The sequence below is a fragment of the Chinchilla lanigera genome, unplaced genomic scaffold (genome assembly GCF_000276665.1).
Source record: "Chinchilla lanigera isolate Chin_1 unplaced genomic scaffold, ChiLan1.0 scaffold00104, whole genome shotgun sequence".
Taxonomy (NCBI): Eukaryota; Metazoa; Chordata; class Mammalia; order Rodentia; family Chinchillidae; genus Chinchilla; species Chinchilla lanigera.
This window is the reverse complement of record NW_004955505.1, coordinates 2305056-2326996: the sequence shown is the minus strand read 5'-3', so window position 1 is coordinate 2326996 and position 21941 is coordinate 2305056. Positions and strand designations below refer to the sequence as shown.

Genomic DNA, 21941 nt, shown 5'->3' with positions numbered 1-21941 from the left:
ATTTAAAATAGAAAATAGCCAGGTGTGGGTGCATGAACCTGTAATCTTTGCTGGCAGAGAAAAGCTCAAGGCCAGACTGGGCAATTTAGCAAGACGTTGTCTCAAAATAGAAAATAGAAAAGGACTGCTCAGTACTCTCTGCCTTCAATAATCAGCACCACAACAAACAAACCAAAACAAACATTTCACTTAAATTCTAGGATAAAAAGAAATAAATAGTTAATTAAAGGCACCATAATCTATTTCATTTCTTTTTAATTTTTCATTTGATAGGTAAAAATAGTGCATATATTGAATATGCATTTTATATGAACTACTTAATAAACAATTGTGATGTGGTTCCTTTGTAATTCTGCCTTCTAAGCATATACTCGGGAATTTTAATTTACAATACACAAAAATAAATAAAAATTTATTTTACTATATGTACATATATCTTTGAATAACATATGAGCAATTCTGATTATTCTAAATTTTAAGTTTTTTGTACCACAAGTAGTTTCCTAGGACTAGCTTTGCTTAATACTTTTTTCACTTGTATTTAACTTTTATGAATGGAGTGAGACAGGAATCTAAAGTCCTCTTTTTTAATATGCATATCCATCTGTGTCAGCATTATTTCCTCCCACGGTACTGTATTTTCAGTAATTTTCAATGCAATGGTACAACATCAACTAAGTTTGCATGTGTGGAAGTTATGCTTCTGAGCTCATTTATCTCTTGATTTATTTTTTCCCTGTGCTGTTGTCACCAGTTAATATTAACCTGTACCTCAATGTTGTCTTAACATCTAATAAACACTAAAGTAAGCATTAGGATGTGTTTCTTTTTTCTTTTCTTTTTACACTTACTGTCCATTTTCTCTTAATTTCTTTAGGTGTATTTACAGTAATTTAGTTATATTTATTAGTTAGGTGGTAGGTAAATGATTTTAAACTTTTCAACATTAAAGGGTATTTTCATGGTCTGGGTTTTGCAAAGAGAAACAATACTATACAGAACACATGTTTTATAAGATTATTCATAATAGTCACCCAAAGAATCATATATAAAGAGTGCAGGAAATCTGTCCACACACTAAAGACCAAAGAATCCAGCTGAAGACCTGGATCTCATGGTAGTGTCCTGCATAAATTCATCTGAAGACCTAGAGCTCATAACAGTGCCTCCCATAAGTCCAACTGGAGGCCTAGAGCCTGTGGCAATGTCTCATGCAGGACTGTTTCATGGATCTGAACTGGAAAGGCCCAAAGGTCAGTGGTGGAAACTAGAAAGTCTGTACCAGCGGGATGAAGGGTCTCTCTCCTCCTTCTCCTTCTCCTTCTCCTTCTCCTTCTCCTTCTCCTTCTCCTTCTCCTTCTCCTTCTCCTTCTCCTTCTCCTTCTTCTCCTTTTCCCACTCTCCCTCCTTGCCTCCCCCCTACCTTATCCTCTCCATCCTCCTCTTCCTCCTACCATTTCCTCCCTCATCCGCCTTCTCCTCCTCCTTCTTCTCCAGGTCCTCCTCTTATGCTGCTGGCAACAATTCTCAGGTGGGCCCACCACACCCAGCACTATGCTGGTTCAATTCGGCTGGGTGTTAGAAGTTGACCACCAGTTCTTAATCCACCACAGGAATAAGTTCTTCTGTAAATTCCTCCATTTCACTTTTGATATATGATTTATTTACTTATATTGGCTTAATGTTTTGATCTTAAGATTGCTTTAATTTTAATGTTGTTTGGACAATATTTCATGCCTATATCTTGGATTCTGAGTAACTGCTATGTAGATAACAATATGCAATATATTAATATATTACTCTCTTACCGACCTGTTTTAAAAATCTGTTTTATTTTTATTTCTATTTTTTTTTTCTCTTAAAAAAATCCTCAAAGATTCAGGTCCCAATGTGGGCATTAAAATTTAATCTTATCTTAGTTTTTAATATTTTTCCTTGAACTTCAATTTAATTTCATATTATTTGTACTCTTTTTGATCTGCTTTTAGAATTTCTCCTCATTGGATAATTTTATTATTTCCTTTTGTACAGAAATGCTTTTATTTTTTAATTTAATTTTATTTTTTTGGTTTTTGGTTTTTTCTCCGGTACCGGGAACCGAACTCACGACCTTGCGCTTGCCAGGCAGGCGCTTTGCCACTGAGCTAAATCCTCAGCCCCCAGAAATGCTTTTAAATTGCTAGACATTTTACTGTTGATGTAGTTATATATAAAGCTACTCTATGGAGACAGAAAAATTCTTCAAAAAATCTTATTTTCCCTTTGCTAAAATTTCTTCATTGCAGTGACTTCATATTTTTAATTTCTAAGGCAGTAAGGGAGCAGAGTTCAGAACATATCAATGCTAGCAAAAAGGGAAAAGCAACATCACAAATTTTAACTTTGTGTAGACTTTAAAGGTTGAATATAGGACTTTAGTGTTGAACTATTGAAAAATATATTTTCTTTTTTTAAAAGAGAAATAAAACAATAAAACAGAGTTTTAAAACAGGTTAGTAGGAGAGACAGAATAAAACATTGAGTATTGTTGTCTCTATAGTAGTAATTCAGAGTAGAGATATAGGCATGATATCTTGTCCAAACAATAGTAGCACAAAATTTTCTTTTCAGTGAACTACAAGAAACTAGCTACATAACTATCTTAATTATCTTGTATGTAAATATATTTTTTCTATTTCCTTTTCTCATTTCCCCTTCCCCATCAGAGTTTGCTTTTTCTTTTGAAAAGTCTCTTCCCAATTCACAATATCTATTGTACATTTTGGATCTTATTTATTTGTTCATGTTCTCACACTAGTGAGACAATATGTTGTTTACAAATAGGTGTCTGATTTATTTCACTTATGAGTATGGTCTTGAGTTGAATCTATTTACCTATATAATTCTTGAGATTATCCTTCTTTATGACTGAGTAGTACTCCATCATGCATATTAAAAAACACACCTTTTTTTTTTTATCAGTTTCCTGGTTGATGGACATTTGGATTTTTTCAAAGATTTAGCTATTACAAATTGTGCTGCTATAAACATGGGTGCACATATATCACTGTTGTATGATGTTTTTAATTCTTCTGGGAAGATATCCAGAAGGAGAATAGCTGGGGAAATGGGACGTCTAATCCTAGTTTTCTGAGGAATTTGTGCTCTGATTTCCATAGTGGTTGCACCAGTCTATACTTCCACCCAGTGGAGAAGAGTTCGTTTTTCCTCACAGCCATGGTAGCATTTGTTATTGGTTGATTTTTGATGACAGCCATTCTTTCTGGAGGGAGATGGAATCTCAGTGTTGTTTTAATTTGCATCTCTCGAATGACCAATGGTGTTGAGCATTTTTTCGTGTATTTATTTCCCACTTGTATTTTTTCATCTGAGAAGTGCATATTCATGTCACAACTTGCAGGGGGTGTCTGATGTTTTCAAAGCTTTATATGTTCTAGATAGAAGTCCTTTGTCTGAGGGATAGTTGGTTATAGTTTATTCCTGTTCTGTGGATTGTCTTTTCACTCTGTTTGTGATTTCCTTTGTTGTACAAAAGCTTTTTAATAAGGTGAGATCCCATTGGTTGATTCTTTGTAATATTTCCCTTGCAGTCTGGGTTTTGTTCATGAAGTCTCTTCCTACACCCATATCTTCAAGATTTCTGCCTATTTTATCTTTCAGTAAATGTAGTGTTTCTATTTTAATATTTAAATCTTTGATCCATTTTTACTTTAGTGCATGGTGATAGACATGGGTCTAATTTTAGTCTTTGATATGTGGAAAGCCAGTTTTTCCTGCATCATTTATTAAAGAGATTATCTTTCTTCCAGTGAACATGTTTGAAAATATATTTTCTGTAGGAAGAATAATGTGAGATAAAGCATAGTACACAAAAGACGTATCACAAGAAAGAAATGTGCTTTGGGAAGAGTTAGAGTATGGGACTGGAGAATTATTAACTTTCAGTGTGATCTTGGCTATCTTCAGATGGTTGGTAAGAACTTTGGATATTGTACCATAAATACTGGGAGTGTAGACACAAATGAAATATAGTTTCATTAATTTTTAAAATAATATTCTTGTAGATATGAATTAATTTCAGACAATAGAGAACAGAGGCAAATAAAATAAATAAGTGACATTTGTAATAAATTTCTCAGGAATATTAAGACTATATTAAAAGCTATAATTCAAGAAAAATAATTATATACATATATCAGATTGTTGCATAAATAAATTGGAAGGTGCAAACAGAAAAAGACCCACTGTGTTTTCAGGGCTTTAGTTTCTGTAGATTGGAAGGATGGTGGTGCATAAGAAATCTTTTGTAAATAAGGAGGGGAAGAGGGATTGAAGGGAGGAGAGGGAAATGAGAAATAAAGAGGAATTTAGATATATAGTGTACAGGTACAAATTCCCTATGATGGATGTGATCATTATTTATATCTAAATGGTACAAATAAACTTTAATAATAATAATAATAATAATAATAATAATAATAATAATAATAATAAAGCACATATAGTCTGGGGAAGAAAAAGAAGTGAACTTGGGTGGCCAATCAGGTAAGCCAGTACCAGTGTCCTGAGTTCCTATGTAGTAGACCAAAATGAAATTCTGTGTACACTAAATGTCTATTTTCTATAACAACAAATCTTACAAGGTAAGCTTGGTCAATCACAAATGGACAGCAATATAACACTTACAGTCAGATTTTTCACAGGAATAATTCAAATAAGGCTACTGCTCCACTGTCATCAATGGAATATTTTCTTCACCCTGTTTCTGCACGGATCTGAAGAAAGAGTTTTTGTCAAGCTCCTTTGGGGAAGCCCTGGACCACTTCTTGTTGGCACTGCTCAATCTATGAATGGCTGTTTCTCAAAGAATCTTTAAAATTTTAATTCACCAAAGTTGATCTCATGAGGTGACCATGAGGTGAACTGAGGCTATTATAAATAGCAATTTGATACTGGGGTGCCCTGGGTAAAAAGATAAATAACTTCAGGGCAGCATGACAGAAAAAAACATATGTACAGTAAGATAGAAAAATAGGTTGTAGCTTAAAATCTGATGGGAATATAGGTTTTAAAAAAAATTTTGTGACAAAATTAATGGAGAGAGGGCAGGAGCTGGAGGAATAAAGACCACCAAACAAAAGTTATTTAAGAGTGAGGAGGAGTAGTCCCTTTTTGAAACTGGAATCAAAGAATTAGAGTAAGAAAGATTGAAGATTTGGAGGAAAGAACAACTGACAGAGCAGCATCCATAAAGTAGAAGTAGGAGTGGCAAACAGAGCCAAGAGACCAGGAATTTGGTACAGAACACAGGAAGTCACCTGTGCAGTAGTGAGACTATTTAAGTGTCGGGGAGATGTTGGGCAGAGTCATACTGATCTTGTCAGGAAAGCATGAAGAGAAATCATCTTTTGAGATTGAAATGATTGTGAATGGACTGCAGTTGGTGGTGTGGAAAAAGTAACTGATGTCGAGACAGTAGGAGAAAGCTGATGTTAAAATAGATCAGAGCGGAATATTCAGATCAGTTGCTCATGGCTGTTATGGGAAAATAGCTCAGTAAATCTCAGGTTTGCACTCATTTTTATTTGCAGATGGAGTGAATTGATACTCCCGTTTTATGCTTCTTGGTTATGGATTACATGAAATTGAAACATGATATTTATTTCTTTTTATTTTAAAAATAAAAGAAGGAAAACATTAACAAACAGACAACCATTTACAAAATAGCAAAAGAACAATTCAAACAATACAGAGTTACAAACAAAGTGGTAGGAAATTAACAGTGCTTATTGTATTACATATTGATATCTTCAAAGTGGAAACCTGATATTTGAAAAATATTTATAATAAATTGATTTTTCCCAGTAGAACTAAACAGATTTTACAGCAAAATCGTGCTACAGAGGGCGTAATATTTCTTCAACAATACATTTCAGTCACCTGTCTCTAAAACTTATTATTCAAGGCAATTTAAATGAAAATAGTGAAACTTATTTAAACATATCTAGATAAATACCTGGAGATAGTTTAATTCTTGAGAATAATCAATACAGTTGTGATTTTTTCATTTTATAGTAATTTCTATTGAATACCATATAATTTCTTTTTGTCTGTCTAAAAATAAAGCTAGATATGTGAAGGACAAAAGATTCAGTCAATTACAATATTCCAAGTTTATAAGCCTTAATGTTCACCTTAAGGAGTTCTCAGAAATAAAGGAGGCATTGGGTATTTGAATTTTGGGGGGTTTGATTTCTTTCAAGTTTTTACATGTTCTAGACATAAGTCCTTAAAATTTTTCCACTCTATGGATTGTCTTTCCAGTTGTTGGTGATTTCTTTTAATGTACAAAATGTTTCTAGTAGATGAGGCCAGTTGTTTATTCTTTGAAGTATTTCCTATAAGATATAGGTTTTCTCATGAACTCTGCCTACACCTATGTCTTCAAGATTTCTACCTACTTTCTCTTCCAGTAGATTTAATGTTTCTGTTTTACTATTTAATTCATTTTGACTTTAGTTTAGTGTGTGGTGATAGACCTCGGTCTGGTCTTAATCTTTGGCATATGGAAAGCCAGGTTTTCCAGCACCATTTATTAAAAAAGCTCTGTTTTCCTTCCAGGGAACATGTTCAAACCTTTCTTAAACGAAGAAATACAAACATCAGATAAATATATGAAAAAATGTTCACCATTGGTTATTCACTAGATGCAAAGTAAAACAACACTGAGACTCCATCTCACCCCAGAAGCATGTCTATCATCAAGAAATCAACCAATAACTAATGCTGGTGGAGTGTGGAGAAAAGGGAACACTTCTCCACTGTTGGTGAGAGTGTACACTGGTGCAACCACTGAGGAAATTAGTGTGGAGATTCCTCAGAAAACTAGGATTAGAGGTCCCATTCGACCCAGCTACTCCTCTTCTTGGTGTCTTCCTGATAGAACTGAAAACATCATACCACAGCAATATATGTGCACCCATGTTTATAGTAGCACAGTTTGTAATAGCTATATCTTTGAAACAACCCAAATGGCCACCAACCAAGCAATGGATCAAAAAGATATGGTCTTTTTATAGAATGGAGTACTGCTCAGTCATAAAAAAGTATAAACTTGAGACTTTTATAGGTAAATGGATGCAATTTGAGACCATACTCATGAATGAAATAAATCAGGCTCACATGTATAAACATCATTTTGTCTCCTTGGTGTGAGAAACTGAAAGAGTAAATAAGATCCAACATGTATAATAGCTACTGTGAAATGGGAAGAAATTGTTCAAAAGAAAAAAGAATTAGGGTGGGGGAAAGGGAAAAGGAAAAAAATAGAAGATAGTTATACTACTAGTTTTTCTTAGTTCATTGAGAAGAAAGTTTGTGCTAATATCATTTGGACAATTTTTATGCTTTTATCTTGTACTTTGTTTAATCATTTTGAGGATAACAATATACAGCATATTAATTATTATTATTCTATTATTTTATTGTGAAATTTTGTTTTACTTTTTTTCATAAAAATTTACTTATTCTAAAATAAGAATAGAGGAGGCACATGGTATATATTAATTATATAATGCTAACACTGATAGAAGCTTTGAGAGTTCATCTCATTTGATGTCTTTACTTCCATGAAACCAATATTATTTTTTATTCTTATAGTACCAATGAGGACAAGGAAGTTCAAATAAATTGACTGAATGAGTTCAGGTCCCAGTGATGAAAAATAGAAAAATATAGACTTTGGGAAACCAGAGTCTTAGCACTTGACCAGGTTCATGCCTTTTCTGTGTGTAGTTGTGGTAGCCCAGAGCCAGGTGTTTCTCTTGATACATGAATGATGTAGAGAATCCCTAAGAAGTTGATTCATAAGGAGAATCTTCAAAGAGTGAGCTTCACATCGACAAGGATTGCACTGTAGAGGGAAGGGACAGAGAACCAAGGATGAAATTAAAGATGACATGTCTTGTTTTACCTAGAAAATAAATTGTGAGGTAGGGAGTAGAACTAAATTGACACATAGGGACCAGGTCAGAACGTCAAATGCCATTCCAAGGATCATGGGTGTATTATAACTAATGGGGAATTACCAAAGGCTTTCAGACTGAGATTTCGCATGGTGGGATTTCCAATTCAGAGTTTTCTAGAAGCAGAAGTCCTAAACCATAGAATCAAGGTAAAATACATAATACAACATTTAGAATAAAATTTATTCAAATAATTATCCTGAAAGTAAAAATTTACCCACTGGGACATTTCCTTATTCTTTTTCTAATTCAAGTATTATGCTTTTCTTTAGCTTTGGGGGATGCAATTACTCACCACAGAATCGTTCTGCTATTGCTTGTTGGTAATATGAATCATGTCTTGTTTTTGAAGGGAAGGAACTTCTTTTACTTTTTGCTGGTTTGTTTTAGGGAAAAATGCAAACTCAAACTTAGCAAAGATCTTCATAAAACTCTTCCTTGGTCCTCAGGTGATAAACTTTAATTAAAATGTAGAATTGCATAACTACTCAAATTTTCATACTGCCTTTACTGATCTCTCCCTGGGCAAACACAGAGCACATGGCAATACCAGAATTTGAGTTTTGCTCCCAGTTCCTTTTTACCCCTGGCCTCCTTCCACCATGTGGCTCAGAGCCCGCAGTTGTGTGATGGAGCTATTTCTTTTACTCTACTTCCAAGAGATCCCTTCCTGGGCAGCAGTCTTTCTTTCCAAGTCTTGCTTGCTTTCTCCTTTCCAGGATTCTCCTTCCTTACGGTAAAATAAAAAACAACATGTAGTGCAAAATTTGCCATTTTAATAATTTTTAAGTGTCCAGGAGATTAATGTTAACTGTGTGCCTCTGATTATGCAAAAGATCTCTAGAATATTTTCACCTGGAAAATGGAAACTCATTGAACAACTCTACCTCTATCAGAGCTCCTGCACTGCCCCCTACAGCCTGGGCAGTTCCTACCACACTTCGTGTTTCAAAGAGTTCTACTACTTAAATGCCTCATATGAGTTCAATCCTGAACCATTTGTTTTTATGTGAGTGGATTATGCACTTAATATAATGTCCGGAAGGTTCACCCACAATGTAACATGTAACAGAATTTTCTTCTTTTTTAGATTGATTAGTATTCCATTTTCTGTGTGTACCACATGTTTGTTACGTATTTGTGAACCATTGGACATTTAGGTTATGTCCACTTCTTGATTTCTTTAAATGACATTGTAATAAATATGGATGTAAAACATCTCTTTATGACCCTATTTTCAGGTTTTTTTGATATATACTCAGGAGTGGAATTTCCAGGTCATACACAATAGTTCTACTTGGTGGGTGGGAATTATAATAGTTCTATTTTTATTTATTATTTTTGTTTTGAGGATCTAACTAAACTCTATGTACTGTTTTCCATAGTGGCTACACAATTACAACTTTACATTGCATTCATGCCATGCTATTCCAATGTCTCTGTATTTCCCACATGCTTGTTACTTTCTAATTTCTTTTTTGATAGTATGATAGTGGTCATCCTAATGTGTGTGAAATGACCCCTCATTGTAGTTTGGATTTGTAATTTCCTGATTATTAGTGACGCTGAGAATTTTTCATATAATTTTTGACCATTTGTTTATCTCCCTGGAGAAATGTCAACATAAGTTTTTTGCCAATTTTCTAATCAGAATAATTGGATCATTAAGTTTGAGATGTTGTTATTTATCGTGAATATGAATTGCTTAACAGGTGTATTCTTTGCAAATATTTTCTTTCCATCTATTAGTTGACTTTTCACTCTGCTGACTATTTCCTTTGCTGTGCAGAGGTTTTAATTATGAGGTAGTCAAATTTGCTTACTTTTGTTGTCTGTCCTTTGGTGATCATAGCCAAGAAATCACTACCAAACCCAACATAGTAAAAAATGTCTCCTATGCTTTCTGTCAGGATTTTACAGTGTTTAGGTCAAATGGTTAAGTCTTTACTCCACTTTGAATTAATTTTTGAATGGGTGTATGGTGAGGGTCAAGCTTCATTTTTTTGGATGTGAATGTCTGATTTTCCCAGCACAGTTTTTTACAGAAAGTTTTCTTTTCCCCTTGTGTGTCCTTGGCAGTCTTGTCAATGATCATCTGACAACATGTAAGAGTGTGTTCCTGGGTTGTCTATTCCATCCAAATGGTCTATATGTTTGTCTTCAATACAGTACTAGACTATTGTAAACACTGTGACTTCGTATTATGTTTTGTTTTTTTTTTTTTTTGGTTTTTCTCCGGTACCAGGAACCGAACTCACGACCTTGCGCTTGCCAGGCAGGCGCTTTTGCCACTGAGCTAAATCCCCAGCCCCTGATTCTTGTTTTTTTTTTTTTTTTTTTTTTGGTATGTTTTGAAATTAGAAAGTAAGGACTTCTGGCTTTATTTTTTTTTCAAGATAATCTTGGCTATTTTAGGTCCTTTGTGATTGCATATAAATTTTAGGATTTTTTTTCCTATTTCTATAAAATGCTGTTGGAATTTCATACATTTTTAAATAACATGAAGATTGTTTTGGGTACTTTAGACTTTTTAATAATTCTTTAATTAATGAATGTGGGATAGTTTTTCATTTGTGTCTATTTAAATATCTTTCCTCAATTTTTAAATTATTTTTAATATATAAGATATTGTCTACTTTTCTAAATTTATTACTAGGTATTTCATTTTTTAATGTTTCTGCAAGTGGGATTGCTTTCCCAATTTTTCCCCAAAGTTTACTGATAGTATATAGTAACACAATGACTTTTGTGTGTAGATTTTTTGTATCCTGTGACTTTGCTGAATTTATTAGTTGTAACAGTTTTTACAGATAGAATTATTAGGATTATCCACATATAGTAGCATGCTGTCTGTAAGCAGAAATAAGTTTTCTCCTTCCTTTCTAACTTGAGTACATTTTCTCCTCCTCTGTCCCTCCTTCCTTCCTTCCTTCCTTCCTTCCTTCCTTCCTTCCTTCCTTCCTTCTTTCTTTCCTTCCTTCTTTCCTTCCTTCCATCCTTCCTTCTCTCCTTTCTTCTTTCTTTCTTTCCTCCCTCCCTCCATCCCTTCCTTCCTTCCTTCCTTCCTTCCTTCCTTCCTTCCTTCCTTCCTTCCCCCTCCCTTTCTCCTTCCTTCTGTCTTTCCTGCTTTTCTTTTGCCAAATTGTTCTGATTAGGACTTGAGTACCATAGTACATGAAAGTAGCAAGAGCAAGCATCATTACCTTGTTCTTGGTCCCAGAGGATAGACAGCTTTCTTTTCAATTTCTGTTTATCCAGTTTCCTTTTACTGTCTTCTTCTTTTAAAAATTGTAGTATTGTTTCAAGTTTAGCTTTAAAGCTTTAAAGCAAATGTTAATGATAAACATATATTAAAACATAAAAAACTTTTATTTTGTGTTTATCATAAGAAAATTGAATTTCAAAAAAAATTCATGATTTTGATATGCTTAAGCTCTGTATTACATTGAAATTCAATTTTTTATTCTCTGAGCTACAGAGCACATTAATAATGAACACATTATTAGCTGATGTGTCTTCATCTGATTTACTGCCATCAACATTCTTCTTGATGCAGGATGCACCCAGAATATGCTTTCTGTGACCTGCATTCCTGGGAGTATTGAGAAGGTGATGAACGAATCAATGGCCTTGAAAGTGCTAAGTAGGTAATTATTGTTCTATATTACCACGAAAGCACGCATACTTTCACAGGTTTCTGCAGTGAATAATGTCCCCACCTATTCTTCCAGTGACCTCCCCAGCCCAGCACACATCTCCTTTAAGTGCAAATGTGGGAGCTACGTAAGTGTGCATCATACCTGTCTGGCCTCAGCTGTGGTGTGGTGTGGGAGTGAGGCCTCTCCAGCTTGGAAATGAGAATAACTCGGCAGAGATCATTCAGATATTGAGCAAGGATGTCCAGGTTTCCCAGTTCGAATTAATGCAGATTCTATCTTTAAGAGTAAGAAACAATAGATTTCTCTGGTCTGTTCTGTATCTCCTGACCTCAGTCACATCCATAAATCCGGCTATTTCTGCTTTAAAATAGATCAAATTCTGATGACTCTGACCACTTCCTATGTTTCCATCCTGAGCTAGGCCACTCTGTACTCTTCCTTTGTTTTTAGAATTCTTTTCCGTCTTCTGCTCTTCCCTTGCTTCAGTTTTCTATCAACACATCAGCCAGAACAGGAAGATTAAGACGTAAGCCTAGTATATTTTAAAATTTTACCTCTGCCCTCTGCCCTCTGCCCTTTCTTTTGCACTGGTAATGGTTTTTTTTTTTTTTAGATGCTTCATACAGTTTTATTTAAGAGAAATAATTCATGATTTTCATAAGACAGTGTTATAGACTGTATAAAATTTTTATTTTACTGATAGTTTGTGAAGGATATATGTTGACTTCAAAACAATTGTTATTATTATTTTTTGGCTTGGTTTTTTGAGACAGGGTCTTACTACGCAGTTCAGGCTGGCCTTAAACTCACTTATATAGCCCAGGCTGGCCTTGAGCACTCGGCAATCTTCCTGCCTCAGCCTCCGGAGTGCTGGGATTACAGGCGTGCACCACCAAGCCCCACCAAGACATTTTAAAGTTAGCTTGCTACACATTTGCATTCTAAAGAATCTGACTGTGAAGTGCACCTGCCAGTGGAACCAGCTGCAGTTCACATTCCATTGTAAGCAGGTCCTCCTCCACCTTCAGGCACCACCCAGTTGATATTCTGACTGGGATCCTTAATAGCACATGTTTTACAGTGCACACAGTTCTGGGAGTTTATCTGTAGCTGAAATCCATCACCTTGTTCCAAGGGTACAAATTCATAAACTCCCGCCGGGCAAAAGCGCTCCTCGGGCCCGTCCTACACGGACAGGCTCCTGCGGAAGGGCACGCTGTCGTCCTTCAGGCAGGTGTGCTGGCTGGTCATGCTCATGGTTGGTGCCGCTCAGAGCCACAGATGACAAGAGGTCAAAGCTGATCTTGCCGTCGGGCTTGGAGTACTCGACGGGTGTGCAGTCCTTCGCCGGTTTGAGCTGGTCAGAGTCAGAACCTTTATGTTTTAGAGCCCATGGCTCTATTCCTCTCAAAATCCAGTAAAATATTCCAGTGTAAATCATCCCTCCATACACACCCACGATTCCATGGTAGGATGGTCTTACGTTTCTGACAGAATATAGCTCTTTCCACACCCAAGATTTCTTTAAATTGTCCTCCTACTCAAGTTACATGGAGTCCTACCGTCTGTGACTGCAGATTTGCATCAGTCAGTTGATTAAAAATCGCTTCTGCTGCCAGACTGCCACTTTTCATGGCCGTGTGAGTGCCTTTGATCTTGGGCACGTTCATAAAATCAGGGCTGTAGCCAATCAGTAAACCGCCAGGAAAGGTGAGCTTTGGGATGGACTGCAAGCCACCTTCGCTGAGAGCCCTGGCCCCGTAGGCGATCCTCTTGCCGCGGTCCAGTGTGGGCGCAATGCAGGGGTGGTGCTTCCACCGCTGGAACTCTCGGAAGGGACTCAGGTACGGGATCTGGTAGTCCAGGCCCACCGCGAAGCCCAGGGCCACAAGGGGGCTCGTCTTCATTCAGGTGGTAGAGGAAGGAGCCCCCGTACGTGTGTCTGTCCAGCGACCAGCCCACGGTGTGGTCCACCCTCCTGGGCCACCACCTCTTCTCTTCCATGAGTACAGCTCCTTCAGCCCAATCCCATAGGTCTGGGGTTTGCAATCAGCCCTCAAATCAAGCTTCTTGTAGATGTGCCTCCAGTGATTGGTCCAGGACCGTTTTTCATGGGGCCTTTGCACGAGCCACACTCTGAGCTTCAGTATTGTCTTCTCAGACCTCCACATGACTGCATACCTCGCTTCTGTCCTGCTTCCACTCTGATGTCACATTTTCAGCAAGGCAAAGATGTCAGGGCCCATCCCTTCCCCTGTGAATATTTCTTATTTTTACCTTCTTTATCATCTGTCTTTTGTAGACATAGACATATGGTCTACGACTCTGTTTTTCCTGGAATAGTGCCAGGCACATAGTAGATATTCAATAAATGACAAGTGTTTTAGATCTGGTTGTGATAGGTGACAAAACTCAATTTACCTTGCATGTGAGCAATGTAGCAAATAAGGAAAAGCAAATCACTTTTCCTTATTAAGTAGACTGAATCACACATGGCTGAATTCAATCACTCATGTGCTTAATACATTATGCACATGTAAGAAAATAGTACAGAGAAACTACTGGTTTTGTGCACTATTCACTAATAAATACAAAACAAATGAAATTTTAAAAAATTATGTTCTGAAGAACACTGGATTTTTTGAAAAGAAACCTTTGTTGTTTTAAGCCCTAGTCAACATTCTAGACATTGGATCTTTCCCAAACACATAAAAATTGAAAATTAATGCCTGTGGATTGCTTCTAGCTTCTATGCTTCTATCAGTTTCTACCTACTTTTCACAGTGCTTTTCTATTTCTTATTGATTTTCGCCCTCCGCTACTTTTGCCTTAGAATCCCAAAGCATATTTAGCCTGCAATCCAAAGCGAACCATCCTTCTGAGCCTCCTCTGTTCCTACCGATGGTGCTCCTAAATTACTGTCAGCACCCTGGTGCATCGCAGCATGTCCCATGCATAGAGAAGCACCTTGGTGTGTATGCACCCTTGTGTTTGGATGAGGAAATCAAAGGGTATTTTAAAAACTACACCCTAACATGTAAACAGAGTCTGCATTTATTGCAAATGGGAATTTTGTGTATGTTATACAGTTAGAATCTCTGTAAAGAAACTAGACAGAAGGCCAACTCAGCACAGTCCCACTGCTCGCTGTTCTGAATTTTGATGGGTTTAAGAATCCCAAAGCTTTTTCTTTCCTCTGTTTCCAAAGCCACCAAAAACAGAACTTCGAGGAACTGAAATGGTAGGTTTGATATAAGGAGTAAGTGTATATTTACTTCCACTATTCTTTGGAATTAATTTTTGACAATGGAAAATTTTAGCTGCCTTTCTAGTAATAAGGCACTATGCTAATACTATAGCTGTATAGTATATTTAAATACATAGACATTTATTATCTCTCTTAAAATTAATTTTTCATCTAATAAAAAATATTTGTTCATATCTATGAGGTACACTGTGATGTTTTGACTCATGTATATATTGGGTAATAAGCCACGCTGGGTAAGTAGCATAGACATCACCTGTAACTATTATCATTTCTTCATGGTGGACACATTCAAAATTCTGTCTTCCACATATTTTGAAATGTAGTAATAGCAGTGACAGACTTTCTAAAGAACAGTGCCAAGATAGGGGAAAAGAAGTAGCTGAGACAGTGAATTTCCCCAGAAGATATAGAAATATCTTAATTTAACATTCTCATTGTTTTCATATGCTTTTTTTTTCTTTTACTACCTATTGAAGTTTTCCTTTCTGTTGGATTGTTATCAACTAAGAAAACATAAACTCAATTTTTAAAAAGGGGCTTAATATTCAACATTTCTCAGAACTGTGGAACTTTTATACTTGTTTGTATCTGGTGACATTTGCTACTGAATCCTACCAGGGGGTTATTTATAGACTGATTTTATGACATCATTTCAAGTGATATGCACTTGAAAGTTAGAAGAAGGTTGCTTCTCATTAGTATGAGAATATCCACACGATTGGCACGACCATTTCATGAGGTCCTTACCAGTAAGTACATGAGTGAGACATGCTCTGTTTACCAAGAGCTTGACAAAATGCTTTTGAAAGGATGTATATTCCAGTTAGATTAGGGGGACTTAAAAAGAGACAAAAATTTAACATTTATAGCCCATGTAACTATTTCCAGGAATAGATTCATGAAACTACAGTGTCACTTACAGGAAACTCTCACATGTGTTGCACTTCTTTAGAAGCTTCTATTGGTAAAGTGGCCTTCACCTAAATGTAAAGTTTGCTAATGTGTCAAAAAGAGATAAAATTTATATTATTTATATTTATAATATTTATATCATTTAATCTAGGGCCCGGGATATAGCTCAGTGGCACAAGTACCTGCATGGCAAGCACAAGGTCCTGAGTTCAATTCCAGGTACCAGCTAAATAAATAAATTGATAAATAAATAAAATTAATCTAATAATGTCATACAATTTTTCTTCTAGTGTATTTAATTAAAATATTATATTTTAGAGCAAGTTGTCTCTTTATTTTAGAAGTAAACACAGTATACATTATAAGTATGTGTTAAAATTTAAATAGAACCTATGCAGTTTTTATGCTGAGTTAAAGGTCAGGGCTCTCAACAAACATGTGAAATAATTCCGATTTTAAGCTCTGGCCTTCAAATTTGAACATCTTATACAATTTTATCATAAAAGAAAATTCAAATTGCTATAAAACTGTATTTTTACTCATGGGTAGGTATGTTAAGATAAAAGTTATAATCTAAACTGAAGGAAACACACACATGCACACTCAGAAACCTCTCTTTATTTTCAGAAAAATAAATCTTACATTTATTGTGACAGAATATTAAATCAAGACCCCTTGGGCAGTCAGAGCAGAAATATTAAATATCATACCAAGGAATGACATAAAGTCAATTTTTAAAAATTTTCTATTCAGTTACTTCCACTATATTTTTTCTTCTTATTATCCTTAATACCTAAATGGTGGCTGTTAGCCTATTGACTGTCAATATTAAAATTTCACTTTTAGTATTTTATTGTCCCAAGTTTAATGTTTTGACCTGCCTCAATTTGGTTTGGTTGCTTTTCTTAACTCATATCTTTTCTAAATTTCATTCTTATTCTTCCTATATATAATCAAAATATTGTTTTTATTATTTTGTTTCTTCCAAACTACTAATGAAACAGTGACTGAATTAAGCCTTTTCATTTACTAATGAGAGGGTCTATCATGTATTACAATTCTTTCTGTACTGTGTTTGTAATATTTATACTTTAATACTCATTATTTTCCAGAATAATAGCCCCTAATTTCATATCATTTTTATTTTAAATTGACAAACAGTATTTACATATCTTCTATGGACACAGTGTAATGCTTTGATATATGTTTACTTTGTAGAATGACTAAATCAAATTAACTAATAAATTAATCCTAAAGGAATACACTGATATGTTTTATATACTACAGTAAATGTTTAAACAACTTTACTGAAATATAAATAACTCACAGTAAACTTCCTATATTTAAGTGTTAGATTTTATGTTACAATGTATGTATATACCTATAAAAGTATCACAATGGAGAAAATGACCATATCTATCACCTGTCAAAATTCTCTTTTATTTTTGCAATTTTAGAAACATTAATTTGGGGGATTTTGCTCCCATGATAAATTTTTTCCTTGAACACGTTATTCATCAAGTCCTTTTTTTCACTTTTTTGGGGGAGTACCGAGAATCAAACTCAGGACCTTGCACTTGCCATGCAGGTGCTTGTGCCACTGAGCTATATCCTCAGCCTTCTCTTTTATTTCTGTTTTGCCCCCATCCATTCTTCTGCCCATAACACCATGCTAACATGATCTACCTTTGGTCACAATGGTTTTCATTTTATATGGAATCATGAAATATATATTTTTACCATCTGACTTTACTAATTCAGCATAAGCATTTAGTGATTCATCAGTTTTATTGTGTGTATCAATAGTTTATTCCTTTTTATTGTTGAATAGTATTCCATTGTATGGATGTACCACAAATTGCTGACACATTCTTTTCTTGATTGATGCTTAGGGAGTTTTGGATAATATAATGCTGTATAAACATTTATGTTCAATAGTTTTGTATACATGTATTCTGCCTTCATTCCTCCTGGTACATATTTATGAGTGAAGCAGTATATGTTTAAATATTAAGAAAATAAAAAATTATTTTCCAAATTTGCATTCCCACTAGCATTAACATTTTGCTCTACATCTTTTTGTTTGTTTGTTTGTTTTTTCCGGTACTGGGAATCGAACTCATGACCTTGCGCTTGCCAGGTAGGTGCTGTGCAGCTGAGCTAAATCCCCAGCCCCCAACATCTTGACTGATCTATAGGATAATCAGTCTTTTTCTTTTAGACATTCATACTGCTATGTCCTTCGGGTTTTAGTTTCTTTTTCCTTAATGACTAACCTTACTGAGCATTTTTAAATACTTCTATTTATTATTTGTATGTCTTCTATGGCAACATGTCAGTGCAAATCAATTGGCCTTTTGTTTGCTTTGACTTGTTTACTTTCTTAATCTTGAATTTTTAGCATTTTTTGCTTATAATAGACACAGTTTCTTCAATATATATGACTTGCAAATAAGTTATATGGATCTTTAACTCAGTAACTTTCTGGTAACTTTGTGGTAACTTTGCTTTGAAAAGAACAGTCTTTAGTTTTGATCAAGCACATTTCATCAATGCTTTCATTACTCTGCTGTGGCATCATATGTAAGAAATCTTTTCCTAAAACAAGGTCAAGATCATAATGCTTGTTTCTCTGTTTTCATCTTGAATTTTTATAGTTTTAGATTTTGCACTGAGATTAATGCTTCATTTTTATTAACTTTTGTAATAAAGCCCTTAATATGCATGGTGGTTCTAGGTTTTGCATACATGAGCTCAATTTTTCTAGCACTGATTTTTGGAAAGACTATTCTTTCACCATTGAATTGTACTTGTACTTTGTTCAAAATTAGTTTTGATCGTACGTATGAATATATTCTGCCTTTCTGAGATGTACTCCTATTAATCATGGTATCTTTCCTTTAATACCAATTTGGATTTTTTTTTATTGTAAAGAGAGTAGCAAATGGGAGAAAAATAAGAACAATAGCAGCAACATACCAACATCATAAACAAATGAAGCAAAACAAGGACATTAAAAGTGATACAGAGTTTCAAGACAAAATGTTAGAAATTAACAGTGGTTGTTATATTACATATTGTTATCTTTAACTCTGTTGCTCATATTTAATTTGCTAAATATATTGATTTTGAAACTATCATATCTCCTCCTACTCTCATCACATATCCGATTTTATTGTGTCATGAGGTAATATATTATATTGTGTAAAGCAAATGTTAAGGAGGATAATCTGCCTTGTTTCTTATGAAGGACATGTTTTTGTATGCTTTAAACATACCCTCTTTGTTCTGAGAGAGAGCTTCATTGCCTAAGTTGCAACAAGTTCAAAAACTATACTATAGTTTATTTTCTGTTGCTATACATTTATCTGGGGGTGGATAAGTTATTTTGTTAGTGTGCTTGATCTCAAAGGAATAATAAAAAAGTTAAAGAATTCTTAGATACAAGTACTCTTCAGTAGCAAATACACAAAATAAAAGACAAGGTTGGACAAATGTATTTTAGGGAGTGCTGTAATACCTGAAATCAAATCACAGACATTATGAGAACAATTTAAATATCAAAGTAATGTCAACATTTAAATGGTTCCTAGAGACATATGTGTACAAGTCTTAAATTGAACTAGGTGATATCTTGAGGTTGCTTATAGTTTAAGACTTTTGATGCCATCAGTTAGTGAAAAAGCAACTAAATTGTTACATGAATAGACGAAAAACTACAGTGTCTCTACATGAAAAAGATGGTAATTAAATAAAGTTACAAAAGAATTGTTCTATTACACAATAGCTTCCCTGATTTTCTTAGGAATTATTTTGCATGGAATTTGGTTTCTATTAGATAGCTACTTAATGATCTTTGCAATTTAAGCTTATGTAGCCAGAACCAATGTTGCTGTACTAAGGAAACAGATTGTTACCTAAGAGATGGTCCATCGTTAATGTCTATGATTATTTTATTTCCTTGATTTCATTTTCCATAATTTGATTTTGCTATTCTTTCAAATTCAAACACTACCTAAAGCCTCTACAAGATGGTTTGTGAAATTCATCAGACAAAGCAAGATGAAATACCACAGTGGCACATGAATTTCACTCAGAAATTAGAGACACAAAGTAAATTAGTCCAGAAGATGCAGAACAGAGCATAATATAAAATTATGAAAAGTTTTGTTTTTAAACCAAAGAATAAAAATAACACAAAATTAAAACTGGTAATAGCTTTCATTTAAAAATATTTTTCTTTTCACCCAATTTCTATCCTGATGTTGGATGCATATCCTTTGGTACTTTCATATTTAGTATTGTGTAGGTGCAGAGGTTTGAATCTCTGCAATGCTTAAAACAAAACAAAAAGATCACTAAAGGCCTTGTGGACTACCTATTTTCTGGCCTAATATATTTAAAACCATATTATTGGTTCTTTAGCTATATAACTAGCCTATATTTGGAACAAGACAGGAAATTTCTATTATTTTTAGTGTTTGTTGAAAAAAGTGTTTACTGAAATAAAAAGAGTTCACTGAAAAATGTGTTCTCACCTGAGGAAAAGAAAAACTTGTATAAACATTTTAATACTAAATTTATTGAAACATCATGAGATTAATACAAGTTACCTTTGGCCTCTACAATGACAAGAGGTGCTCAAAGTGGTGATCATGAGTGGCCAGATATTTATTAGTACAGCAAACTGCTGCTGTGGTAAGCCTGATCATTGAGATTGCTACACACGCATTTTCAATTTCTTCTCTAGGATCTGGCAGTATAGTGTGTCTTCTGCACTATACAACATCCTCTAGGGTCCCCTATATGGGGGTACCATCTGTTGAAAGAAATCCTATCATTTCTCTTTTTCCAAACTCTGTACATTTTTGGCAGACTCTGTATGTTAGGTTGTATATATGGTTAGTGACGTTTGAATTGGACTTGCTCAAGAAGAAATTATTTTTGGCACTTGCTGAAGAACAGTGAAGGTCACCTTATTCAGTGGAACCATGGAGGCGCGCAGAGAGATCGATGCAGTGGAGCTTTGCATTAGGAGAGAGAAATTGGACTCAACTCTGTTGAGAAAAGGAAAAGTGGAAATTTATAGTCGTGGAGCAGAGTGGAGGTCAACGGCTGGAAAGTGACCACGAAGAAACTGCACAGGTAAAAGGCAGGATTCTGGCTGAAGGGCATTTGGGGTGATCAGGCACCATCTCAGATGGAGGAAGCCTCAGAACCGAATCAGCTGTGGAGGGTGATCCCGGACTGAAGGTGTTAAGTATGGGCCAAACGGAGTTAGTAGTACTCTTGCTAAATTATACAGTGTAGAGGTGAACACGAAGGGCAAAAGTCATTGAGAATAGAGCACCAGAGAAATCTGAAGAGGGTTTAATCAAGTAAAATTTCATTATGTTAGAGAACAAAATCATATAAAAGTGACACTGTGCTATAAAAAATCTCAAGAGCAAATTACAAACCCATGTTAATACTATAACAAAATTAGGGACTTAAATAAACACTTGAGATATTTTATACTATATATATTTTTATGTATTTAATACTTATCTGCAGAAAATTCAGTTTCTACCCACTTTATTGGAAAGGTGGTGTTTAGAGGTAATAATGATAATACTAATAAATAATAAATGAAAAATAATTGTGCAATATGCAAATTGGCTAAGTTGTTTTATGTCCTGAATGCAAAAGAAGAATGTTTATAACTCCCATGGTGACTTATTTCCTGAAGAAAATGGGAGACTTGAATCTATTTTTATGCTGTTTCATTTTGTATATTTGAGTATTTCAGATATGGAGAATAGATTTAATTAAGTTGGATCCTAATAGAATAAAGTCAGTAACCATAATGAATATATAAAACATCACTTATTAAGTTGCTGCCTTTTCCTGCTTTGTCTTCTCTCCATCCCACCAATGTTATTTTATAAGACACTGAAATGAATCAATATAAAGGACAGATGCCAAAGCAAACAAAAGAATTTGTTCTGTATTCAAATTGTGTATACGTCCCTCACTAAGAGTATGAGCCTGGGGGGGAGCGCCGGTTTTTTTGGGTCTTTGGATCGGCGTCTCACTCCC

The 21941-nt window shown here is 34.8% G+C and overlaps 1 pseudogene; it reads right to left on the bottom strand.

Moving 5' to 3' along the window:
- Positions 1-12673: 12673 nt before the first annotated feature.
- Positions 12674-13854, bottom strand: LOC102026133 (annotated as a pseudogene).
- Positions 13855-21941: the final 8087 nt, after the last annotated feature.